The sequence below is a fragment of the Mugil cephalus genome, chromosome 11 (assembly GCF_022458985.1).
Source record: "Mugil cephalus isolate CIBA_MC_2020 chromosome 11, CIBA_Mcephalus_1.1, whole genome shotgun sequence".
NCBI classification, from domain to species: Eukaryota; Metazoa; Chordata; class Actinopteri; order Mugiliformes; family Mugilidae; genus Mugil; species Mugil cephalus.
The window spans coordinates 5,179,791-5,192,778 of NC_061780.1; positions in this window are offsets into that span (position 1 = coordinate 5,179,791).

Genomic DNA, 12,988 nt, shown 5'->3' on the forward strand with positions numbered 1-12,988 from the left:
TTGGAACTGCTCAAGACCCTTTGAGGATGAGAGAGAAAGAGGTGGATTTTTCGGTGAGATTGTCTCGGTAAAGCCTCCGTCAATCACTCCCCGGGGAGAATGGCTGGATGGAGAGAAGGAGACTAGACGGCTGTGGCTTTCTGTGCACATCCTGGCGCTGAGACCTGCTCTTTGTTTCAGACAGCACAGCAGTGCCAGCAGGATAGAGTCTTGTCATATCCACCAAAACCAACTGTCATAATTAAGCTGCACATTGGCTAACATCAAGATCATTTTTGCTAGTGGGATTTGCCCCAAGCATATCTATATGTTACATGGCTTAAATCTGAGTGAATGAACATAACAATCAAAGCTAAGACAAATGCTTGAATGAATAACAAATGCCTCCATATATAATGAATAAAGAAATTATACGTCAGGTCGCTGAAATCAAATCATTTAGTCAAATCCACACACGTAATCTCCAGGAATTTGTTACTGTTGCTGAGTGATTACACTCCACGTATTGCTTTAAAGCCCAACAAAAAGAGCAAAGAAAAGTAGCATCAGCTTTCTCTGCCTGTAGCACAATGGAATCCGATTACAGACAATCCTTAGATGGCAGTATTCAACCATAGCAGAACAGCAGGAATCTGCCGTAGAGAGGGAGAATCTGTAAGCTTCTCGAAGGTCAAACGCTCTCCTTTTACAACTGCAAACCGCTTTTCAGAAAAGGACCATGTATAAACATAAGCCTCAATGTAAATGATTCAAGATAGATGTACAGGATTGTACAGGAAGTGATTCTTATGCATTCAATACTCAACTTAATACCAAAACCATAATAACAAGCATGGCAGCAGGCAGTCACTTTGTTCTGACTGTCATAAGAACAAAGTGATCTAATGACGACAGTCACCTTGTGTATTCGGAGCTTGTATCAGTGCAAGGTGCTGCAGGGAGAATTCCCTGGCTGGCGATTCTGTCAGTTTGAGATTAAATTGGATTCCTGTTTATTATGTTTTCCCTGAGAAGAGGGTACATGGACACTGTTGCACCGCTGGGATGCATATATCAGATGAAGCCCTGCGTTGGGAAATGGTCTGGTCTGTTAATGCGCTCGTAACATAATGTTTGGGCGACAGTGTTCCCGGCAGAACTAAAAGGAAACCACACGCAGGAATTACATCCACGAGCTGTACTGACGAAGTGGCCCCATAAAGTTTACACACCAGTCAATCATCATCAGTTTAATTTTACAGATCTTCAGGAGTACATGTGGAAAAACGTCCCATGCCAAATCGCAAGTCTTGTAAAAGTTGAGTGTTACCGGTGTGGAAATGAAAAAAAAAAAAATCTGAGGGTGGCAAGAGATATGCTCTCTCCTCATCCCTGCTGGAGGCACAGGCTTGAGGGACATTAGCTGCTGTTGGCTTATCATGCCTGAATGTCACAGTTGAGATTCACTGCAGGTAACACTGGTGCGCAGCCTTGACAAGGAATAAGGATTCCAGCAAAAAAAAAAGAGGCTGTCTTTAGACCTCACGATTCAGATAACATTATAGAAGTGCAATACTACTTTAGTGGAGCACTCTAAAAAGTGCCAACAACCAAGTCGAAGAAGATCAGACAACTCCATGAGAACAAATGTCAAACCATCCCCGAGCAGCCTGCAGCGGACTATTAAAATCAACATGTGGCATGCTAACTACGGACCGTAAGGACCACATTCACAACTACTCATGTTGGCAAGGCTGCCTGGAGCTAAGAATTCCAATGAACTGGTAGGAGTACCGTGTGCTGTACATGGTGGCTGAGTAATATTGAAGCTGAGTCGCCATGCTGGAGTTCCTCTCGCTAGGGATCACCATTGCTGGATTCTTTGGTCCTCTTGGTGCACAGAGGGTGCTGTGTGTGTGGAGGACATGATGGGAACCTTGAAACTTTCTACCGAGACAGTAAACAAGCATGCAGAAAAAAAAAATCCATTATTAAGTAGACGCTCATGTGTTCGTACAGAGACAAATGAAGGCGTGTTCATGGGTAGAACTGATGATATCAAGAAATATCACAGTCGTAGGGGGCTGTGATATCTACACCCTTAACTAAATTCATAAAGCGTTAGTTTTAATTAATAATCTGTATAGATCCAGTAGAATATTATAAAAACAAGATGTAATGAACAGGTTTCCTCACCAAACTGTGCTGGAATGCCTCAGATGTAAACCATACTCTCTGAGGATGTGCTATATATAATGCCGTACTTTTTTCTTTTATTTAAGAAGAGCACTCTGTGTCTCTGGGGTTCAGCTTCGAAATTCGTGACTTTGTTGTTCCTCTGAACAGCTACTAGCTGTTCCTGGGAATCCAGTTAAGGGAGTTCTAGTTCAGTTCCAGTTGATTGTAAAAATGGCATCCTCTAACGTGAGTGCAGAATTTAGCAGCATTGTGCAGCATTTAGACAGGGTTGTGCTCAAGACCTTCTTCATGACAACCAAGACCAGCAAGACAGAGAGGGCAGAGAAGCCTCAGGTGAGTTGTTGTGATACACTGCAAAGCTCAAAAAAGCAGTTTTCTTATTTTGATAGCTTGTTACCCTAATATAATGTTTGACTGCCAGCCACCATCCTAAGTTTTAAATTTCCAACGGATCAAAGTAGACATATCCAAGAAGTGCAGTAGCGCAATAGTGTGTGAACTCTGTCAATAAAGCATACATGAAATTGGCTACACTTACCATCAACACTGATTGGACGGGATTCACATAAAAAGTGGTAAGTGTTTCCTTTTAATGGACTACATGAGCAGTGAGCAAAGCCCACCCACATTATCCATATAAATGTATTTCTTTTAAAAAGCTCGAATGAGCACGATAAGTCAGTATGTCAGCAGGGCAATATTTAACGGTGATATCTTGACATATTTGACATGTACACAAATATGAATTACGCGTGAGTGAATATTACGTGTTTTAAACATGCCCGGCCTATCTGCAATCTGATGTTGAAGTAGCAGAGGGAGTGGGACATTGGGACATATTGACCCACTAAGCCAAATTGCTATTACATTAAGCTGGACAGCGTCACCAGAGAAGGCAACAAACACAATCTAAGCAGTAAGCATAAATATCTCATTTGACTTGATGCAACATCCGAGTAATTCCACAGTTTGTGCTCTGATGGTGATTGCTAAGGAGTCTTGGCAGAGGTAGAGAAGTCAAAATAATTAAATCAGAGCACCACATGGTCCATACACTTCTCTGTTATTCATGAGATCCTCTTTTTTTTTTTTTTTTTTTTGCTTGTGTATGGGCTGTTTGGCCTCTGTCTGGTTCAGTTGGCAGAAGGGGAATTTGGATCAGTACCATTTAAATATAAATATTTTATTTTAAAACCATTCACTCGGTTTTAAATATTATATATTGCATTATACAAGCAAAATGTGGTTGTCTGAGTTTGGTAGGCTCATCGTGGCTTGAAGCTTGTTCTGACTGCTCTGCCAGAGCGAGGACAAACTGAAATCTCTTACAAAGTTGGCAGAATGCAGCAGTTCTGACCGGAGAGGATTAGAGTTTGAAAACTACTGCGGGTGCATCATTTCTATATAATATTTTATTTTCAACTTTTCACCGTATGTTCAAATCACCGTGCGGCTCCAAGACAGTTTTATATGATGACTTTTGCATCTGTGTTTTTACACTGGCAGGATCCCGGAGGATTTCATCTTGCTTTGTAACATTTAAAAAAAAAAAGAAAGACATGAGGAGATTAAGCGCACTCATGCATATGTATACCTTAGACTGTGTACTCCTCACACAAATGTCAGGTCGACACAAATATCTCTGCTTTCTACATATGTTTCCTTTACAGAAGAGGATAAAGACAAATGTAATCCTGTTGATGTCCCCCTCTTGAATCTCTTCGATGAAGGTGTTCCATAAATCATGCAGCATCACCCCTGGCTTCCTCCAACTATTCTTTAATGGAGGACTGCTCACAAGGCCCAATTAAAAGATCCCACACAGCCCCAGATTGAGAGTTTGATATGTGAATTATTTAACAAGGTGCATAAATATGACTCATTGCTTTTAACAAGGTGTAAGAACATGAATTATGAGCATGATCTCATTTCGTTCTCTCTGTGGGGGACTTGTAAAGTGAAGAATTAGAAAAGCTTAAGGACATCAAATTGCTTTGGATGTTCCGATGCTGATGCCGATTTAAACAATCTGATGATCACAAGTACGAGTAAAAAACATAAAATTAAAAAAAAAGTGGTAAAAGCATTTACATTAAGCTCTTTTGGGTGTTGCATCAATCACATTTAAATTGGTAATAAGCCCTATCAACGAGCATGGGATTGTTTTTCCCCTGAGGCCTATGGAGTTTTATAACAACTTTTAGCTCACCGTGTACTCTGACAATTCATTTGTGTCGCTCTAAGCGTTGTTTTCAGCCGCAGAAGTCAGCAGTTTTTATTGGTCCAGCACTAAACGGCAGACAGGCAGGGGAGCAACTAGATAGTGGATGCAGTGGTGCATTATGAAGTTAATCTCTTATTTTTTTTCCTCTTAACTTAAATTGAAATTATCTCTGTGACATTTCTCATAGCAGTCGGTGGAGGCCAAACACAGAGCTCAAAGAAGGGTAACACCCTCCAGGAGGCCAAAAACAACAGGGATTCTGGCATTAATCCTTCATATTTAACATTTCCTGCTGCTCCCAAGTTGCCAAAATATCAGTCTGTGTGACACCGATAGGTGTAATAGGTATTAATGTGATGGTTGAAAGCAAAGACTATTTTACTGTGAATAAATGTCCACTCAGTGAAAACAGAAATGCTGGTGAATGTTTTTATCTGCATTTTTCCCTAAAAAAAAAAATATATAGTTTGTGTGTAAGTGTTAAATCTGTGACTTTTAGGCTTTTATCATTAATGGATATTTTAATAAAATTTGATATTTCAACATAATTTCTATCGGACCGAAATATTATTGCTGTCATTGTTGTTAAAATACAATGTATGCGCTCACACAACAACATCTTTTTTGTTAAATGTCAAGGGGAAGATTTCTATCAGGCTAAGCACATTTAAATCAACTTAAACAAGAGAACTCTTGCCTCTACATGTAAATGACCTATTTCGTATTAATAATATATCTTTAATAATAGAATGTTTTATGTTAATGTGGATAAACTTCTGCTCTGTGAAGAAAACAACCCATTTAATCTCAGGCGCAGTGATACAGCAGATTAGTGTCCTGAAATATGGAGACTTGGTCTATGGAAGTGTTCCTTACCATTATTTCTGAGAAAAGCGGTGCTGAGCATGGCAAGGTCACCAGCATGATAGCGTAAGGTCATCAGCACCATGCCAGTCTGCCTGCTGCTCCTCAAGCCTGACCTTGTCAAAGTCAAGTGTTGAGTTGCTAATGCCCCTTAACCCAGTGTGTGCAACGCTAGAAGCCTTCACCTACGCTATACGGCCAGACGTAGCCACTGGCATTAGTGATGAAGCTAGCGCTCTTAATTGCCTCTGCGTGATTCCCAGGCTTGACCCAAACTTGGCTGCCACTTTATCTCCCTCTTGTCTTCCTCTCACTCTGCCTTTTGCCAGAGCTACCCCCATAGCAGGACGGCTGGCTCGCATCCAGGAGCATCAAAATATTGTCAGGACCACTCTCTGTGCTCCCGCTACCCTCGTCTCCAAATTAACCTTTAAATCAAAGATGGAGTCCTCTCCTCTCCTCTCCTGCTCCGCGTCTCCCTCATCTTGTCCTCTGGGTGAATTAATAAAACCTTAATTTCCTCATTAGCCCTGTCAATTCATGCAGGGAGTAATAGGCACTACTTGGGGAAGTGCTCTCTTACACACGAAAATGTACCGTTGACAATTAGCTTCCTGGGAGCTTTCAGCGGGGAGGGTGGTCTTTCGCTTTTTTTTGTGTGTGTGTGTGTGTGTGTGTGTATGTGTGAGTTCAGTTGTGTGAGCAGGGGTTATATTGTGATTCACTACAGTCGGTCACAGTTCGTTGTGATTCATTTTCAGGTGAATTTGTCGTATTTTCTAATGATTGTTATGGAAAGCCTCACAATGTTTCTCTATTCTTTATGTAGCCACTGGAGACAAACATAGAGTCCAGGTCACAAGAGGACGTAAGGATGTCCACAGAGGAACTGTGCCGAGCTCTCCAGCTCTCTCCAAGCTCTTGGAGCAACATATCTACAAACTGCATGATAAACCTAAAGTATGTTGAGCGCGAGCAGGAATCTCTAAGTGGCTAAAATGAAGCCAAAACCTTCAGTGCCCCCAGTGACCACTTGAGGCAGGGTACCTGTTTTCAGCCTCTATAGCTAATTAACCTTCAAAATAAGCCACTTTTTAAAACTGTATTTAGCCTTAATTAGGTTAATTAAATACATGGCTTGTTTGCGTGACACATGGATGCCGTTACAGGTCACTAGCTGCCTGGGCGTAACCAGCCCCGCCTCAGCTCGGCTTACATCCTGCCTCTTTGCCAATTTTTAAATTAGCTGTGTGACTATTAGGCTGAGTCAGGCACTCCCAAGATGGCGACAGCAGGAGCCACCCACACTGAGCTTCAGATCCCCACACTTTATTTTTGCGGCGCTTGCTAACTGTACGCGTCTGTCACGATTATTCCTCGCTCCGTTCTCACGTCGTTCTTCCAGCATTCGAGCAGTCTGTTCAATTCAACATCGTTTCCTGTTTTCCCTGAAATTACAGCGACCGCATACCCTTGGATTTGTTTTGTGGGCGTGCACACGTGCGCATAGACCCTCGTTCCCTGAAGGCAGAGCTGCTGACAGTGGTGTGGTCAGCTCCCCTTAAACCTCTCTGACAGGTCACATGGTGACTCATGGTAACCGTGAGTCACGTATTAAAAATAAGAAAAGAAAAAAGAGAAAATATATAGGCCGGAGAAGTGCAGTTGCGGTGTTTTTTCTCACTGTCATAAAACTAGTAAGGTGTTAGTGTCTATTTTGAGAGCTTTAAGTTATATACGTTATGTGATGACCCTCTGGGTAGGACTATTACTGCTGGTTTGTGGTGGGAGGAGCCAGCCTGTCATGAAGACACAGCTCCTCTCTTCTCATTTCTCAATTTGTACATCCTCGACACCTTCCCTTTCTCTGCTGCGTCTCCTTTTATTTTTAGTCTCCCCCACCTTATTTATGAGCAGAAGACGATGGATGTATCATTAAGAAAATGATACGTGCCCAGCACCACATAAAACGTCCAGGTTTCCAGCAGAGTGAAAGGTTGCTCTGGAGAGATGTTGCGCCTTAAAGATAGATGCACGTGTGGGAGAACAATGGAGATTCAAGAAAATTTGAGCTTCCCTTCCAGGTGAATGAGAAAAAACCTTCTGATGCTATTTTTCCTTCCTGTTCCAATTAATTCTAGCTGAATTACACAGCAGGCCTGCTAATATGTCATAGCAACATGGTGTACTCCGAGGATGGAGTTAGCTTATCAGTCACGTTTTGAAGCTCCCTTGTGTCCTTATCTGCTTTGACTGTGAGCTCATGAAGCCAACTTTGTAACCCGTGTTATAGATATGACCTGATCTGACTTTCAAACCGAAAGCAATCTGAAAGCCCGATGTTTTAATGAAGAAAAATTATATAATTTTACAGCATGTAACAGATCAGAAGCCAATCTGGTATTAAATCACTGACAATCTGACGTTAAACGTCAGAATTTGACGGCTTATAACAGCGCATTGACAAAAAACATGCTTGATTAGCGAGACCCAGCAGAACTCTGTCAGAGTCACTTTTCCAGATAAATATGTGATGTGACGGTTGACGTTCGTGATTTCATGACTTGGGGACTCGGCTGTGCAGTTGACGTTCAAAGCTGGCACACTTGGGGGAATGACTGGGAACTTGGCGCAGAGCGTTGGCTGGAGGAGGGTGGCTGTGGATGCTGTGGGAAGATGGTGTTCTTTGTTGGAGGGTGTTTTCTCAGTCTCAGCACAGCGAGACGTCGCAGCCTCGCACTGTCAACACATGCCTTTAATGCCGCAAGTTTCCAAAAGAATCATCAAAGGGCTTTACCCATGGTGTTCACATTGATTCTATTGTTGTCTTATGTTTTATACAAATTACCAGCGCTCGAGAGTCATGACAGCTTTTGGATAAATAGTTAAATTTTACATTTCAAAGCCGAGCGGCCAGGATGGGACATTGTAAGTTGTAAATACAAGAATTTGTTTTGATGAAATAAGAGAAGAGGAAAGGGGTTTTAAGGACTGGTGAAGATAGTCAATAAAGATGTTAAAAATGTTTTTTTTCATATATGTACAAAGATACTTCACTTCTTCCAGATGACAACAATAGTCATGTCTCTCTATTATGTCTGCATAATATTGAACATTAAGATTGTGAAGAACAAACTACTCAGACTGCTCACGTGATCCTATGAGATCCCTCACACTTTCCTCACTCAGTGTCTGGGTGACTCCCATCAGGTCGCAGGGCATGTTTTCCAGGTTGCAGGACATGAAGAAGGAGAGTCACCTTTGTCTCTCACAAAGTCCAGCTTCTGATCTCTGACCGCTTCTTGCTCCAGCATCATATTAATGCTCTGTCCCTCAACAGACAGTTTTCCTCTCCAAAACTAGAATGCAGGTTGCACTTTAGTGCTGAGCACCTTGTCATGGTGCACCGTACCTCCCGTGTCTTAATAATCTGAATAGAAATGCCTCATGAATCAGCCTCAGCACAGCTGACAATAATGGTGAGTTAAATGAAGGCTACTATCTTCCATTTTTGTCAGTAACACCCCTCAAACCCTTCGCACTGGCCTTTTGCACTGACCTAACAGCAGTATGCCCGGTCCTCATCTTCACTCCCTCTTGTGTTTTGGTCGTGGTCTGGATCTTGACATGAAGGATGAGGATGCGGATGAGGATGCTCCCTGGAAGAAAACTCTGCCCTGCGGGTGGAGGAAAATGAACTGTCTGTGTCGCTGACTGGCAGACACCTTCAGCATCGTGTCCACTGATATTCTCCTGTTCAACATGTCCGTGTCAACATCAAACACGTCAGAACAGCGGAGAGCAGCCTCTGTGACAGACGAAGGAGAGAGAACAAAACAAACAGTGGGGAAAGAGCGCTCACCTCCCGACGAGCAGCACATGTCACTCAAGTCAGCCTTGTTTCCTTGGCCTGTCTCCAGTAGATGGACAGGTTTCATTCTTGTGGTCAAAGGTCATACTTCCACTGTAGCCTGTCTCAGATAGCATGCTGCTGAAGTATTTACAACGCAGCGAGATGCATCTCTTGAGTTCAAAGCAAAACCGGAGTCTGGTTCTGTTTGACAAAAGGGTGTCTATGTACACAACCTCCTCATGAAGGCACGGTGTCACAACCTCCCCGCAGTCTTCCTATTGCTCAAGCTGTTTGTAACAGTCTATGTAGCTATTAACTGCACATATAAGGCACTTTTAAAGGGTCCTCAATTACATTCATCGAGCAATCTGTGGTTGTCAAGGCAGTAATGTGGGGCGGCTTTATCGTTACAAGTTTCGCCACAAACATTGATTGTTGAATCCGCTGCCATTATTGTAATAAACTCCAGTGAATGGAAAGAGTGACCGGCGTCGCAACAATAACCGAGAGGCTCGACTGCAGGAGAAGCATTCTATACAAGGTTCATTTCACATCTTTAAATCTTGCTCTCCTTGTCCTACTTCATTGAAAGTCATCACCGCTGTGTCTGCAGACATCCCCTCTATGTGCTCTGGCTCACATTTCTGTTTGCACCTTAAATGGAAAGTTCCAAACACAAACTTGTTCTAAATCCCAAAGTTTTGTCGCTTGAAGTCAGTCGTTACCTCTATCTCACTTAATCCTTGCGTTCCGACAAACCCGAAAAAAAAAAAAGAAAGAAAAAAAAATACAAAATGATATTTTCAAGGCAGAGAGCTTTGAAAATGTTTAGCACAGAAACACCTTTTGAGGTACAGGAGTCGAGTGCATATTCACCCCCACTCCTGCCTTCCTCTCAGTGTTTCAAAGTTGTGATAAGATGTGACAGTCTATCAAACCTCAGTGAGGGTTTTATACCATCTATGCAGCCATGCTCAGTTATCTCGGTGGCATTTTGCTTGCGATATAACAGAGAATCAATTATGAGTACACCGATATGCGAAAGGTTTAGAGTCGGCACAAGATGCTGCTTGACAGTTTGATGATTCGATGGCGGTAAATAAGCTCTGCGCTTTTTCTTCTTCTTTTTTCTCGCGCGCTAAAAATACTATTCCCTTGAGCAAATGGCTGCATGTTAAGATAAAGAGAGGGGAACAGCTTTTACAAAGGCACAGAGTGTGGAATTAGAGACATGAAAAGAGCCAGTCAGGATAGAAATGATTTTGCTGATGTCGACTACAGTTCTGCTGTATGTCTGTTTTGCACCACAATTCACTGTCTCAAAAAAAAAGAATACTAGTTTGTGCCAGCATAAATAAATCAATTGCAATGTGATTTAGTGATTTATTTACTCCATTTATTCCAAATATTTAAGTGTGTAAAAATGCGGTTAAATTTGTCATACCCATACTTAAAACTCACACATTTGTATTTGTATTTGAAAACTGCTCTTTTATTTCTCAAACCCACCTAAGAAAGAAGAATTGAAAGTACAAACAGCTTATCCTGAATCAATTAATGGTCATAAAAAGTAACCAAAACAATTAAGTGGTCAGCTATATTAGCTATATATAGATAAAGGTAACTTTAGAAAACACATCATCAAATGAACAGCATCTGCAATAATATCTGTACAGGTGTGGTAGTGAGTGATTTAAAACAGAACTGCAAGCAATAAAAAAGATTTCATCAGGAGTAGAAATATTGCTGCAGTGATATAAAACGTAAAGCTCAGCCTGCACAAGCTTCACTTTATTGGCGCATTCGGAGCTGAGACAAAAATGTTCTAAAGGTGTTCGCAAATCAGATTCATGTGGGGAGGGGAGAGATTGGGGGATTCGGGTCTCTTTAGCTCCCCGCTCTTAAGTAAGAGGCAGAGATGGAATGGCACGCCATTTTGGATTCTTAAAGAAAAGACCTCTGAGGCTTCACAGCTGCTGTTGATACAGTTCCTCCTGAGCTGCAGACACTTCAAACAACTCAGGAAAAGGCATGTAAGAACTCCCAAAAGCCTTTCTAATCAAATGTCACAAGACCTTCATGGAAACAGTGAAGCAACTCAGCCCATGGCAATGTCGGGGAAATGGCAAAAGCCAACACATCAAGAGGACTTAGTTTGTTTCTAGACCTCCTTACCCTTGCTGCCAGTGCCCGGATACCTCTTGTGCTGAGTGAGTTCAGTTTATTATACAGATTTAAACAATAATGGGATATTAATAATAATTTTTTTAAAAGTGTGAAAACATTATGGGAACCCATCAGTGCTCACTTCAAATAATTTCAGTTCTGTCAAAAGTGAAAAACAAAACTGTTAAATTTCATTAATAGTATTTATACATACTGCAAATGTAATATGTTTCCAAAGAGCTGTTTTATATATTAAAATTTACTTGGCTTAGAAATCATCTTACCTGCACGAAGACAAATGCATTGTTTCGTTTTCCTCTATTTCTCTCAGGTTGACATGGTCATTCCTCAAGAGCATAGGTCTTCAACAGGGGCTCCGCGACCCCTTGGGGGTCCGTGGAGGTACTACTGGGGAGGTTGCAAAATATTTGGTTGATTAGACATTTTTTATATATATTTTTAATTTGCCCCCACAAATTTAAATTTCTTCAAAAACACACTAACATGAATCCAACATATTTTAGTAAAGGGATAAATGGAGGCAGAAGACGTTATCTATCAGTCAGCACTTCACTCATTCAGCTATTCAGGAGCTGTCTCAACAGTGCACTTGCTGAGACCTAACGCAGCCGAGCAAATCAAAAGACCACATATTACATGCTGATGAGAGTCGAGAATTGGTAGCTATAGGTTGTTTATGTTTATCACAGTTCCACGGCCACCCTACTGTTGCACATGCTTGAAATAAAGGAATGAATATTTGAACCTGTGTATTATTTGAATGGCTTAATATTGAATGTAAAATGATAATAATGTATATTAGTCAAGTTTAATATAAAGCACATATAGTAGGAAGGGGGTCCCTATTTAATCTTTCCATCAGTTGAAAAACTGAAAAACATTGAAGACCCCTGCTCAAGAGGGAAGTCTTAAAATGTCTTCTGTGTCTGTTGGCCTTTTTTCTTTTGAGAATTGCTGTTGAGATTAATAGACAATGTTCCCATCTCCACCTATGGGTGCAGAGGACAGGAGCACACTTATGGCACACTTGCATGCTCCTCCAGCTGCGTATGCTGTGGTGATGACAAATGGGAAAGGACACACATTAGGCCTCTGCGTACCTCACGCAGCTTCCTACCCGGTAATGGATTCACCTCCATGCCATCATCACCTTCTATTAGGCCCAGGACAGAATCAATAGTTTTCTAAATGCAGCTGAATCATTCATCATAAGAGGCCTTCTGCTGTCCACCTCATCTACCGCCTGCTACCGCTCCGACCTGCCTCACCAGGTTTGCCTCCTCACGTAGTGAATTGAGTACCCATTTGTGAAAGAGAAAGGCTTTAACAAGCTACGTAGAGGTGCCAGTGCTTTCTCAGATTTCAGAACTCCCACCCTTCGAAGACATGTATCTGGAGGAGATAAGTTAGAATGATAAAACCAACATTTGATTCATGAAATCAAAGTAAAAGGCATCGGGTGATGATTGTGGAGATATATTCATCAATTTGTAATTGCAATACAAAGCAAAGGGTTGGGAGAATCAAATAAAAATAATTTTAGTTTTAGAGGAGGAAAATTGCACACTAAATCCATTTAATCTTTTATTATTTTATTACTCTCGGCGAATGGTATTGTCTGTCTTGTTTCACTGATAGTTGCTATATATAACTCATATCTATGACTAGCTTTATTTCCCATT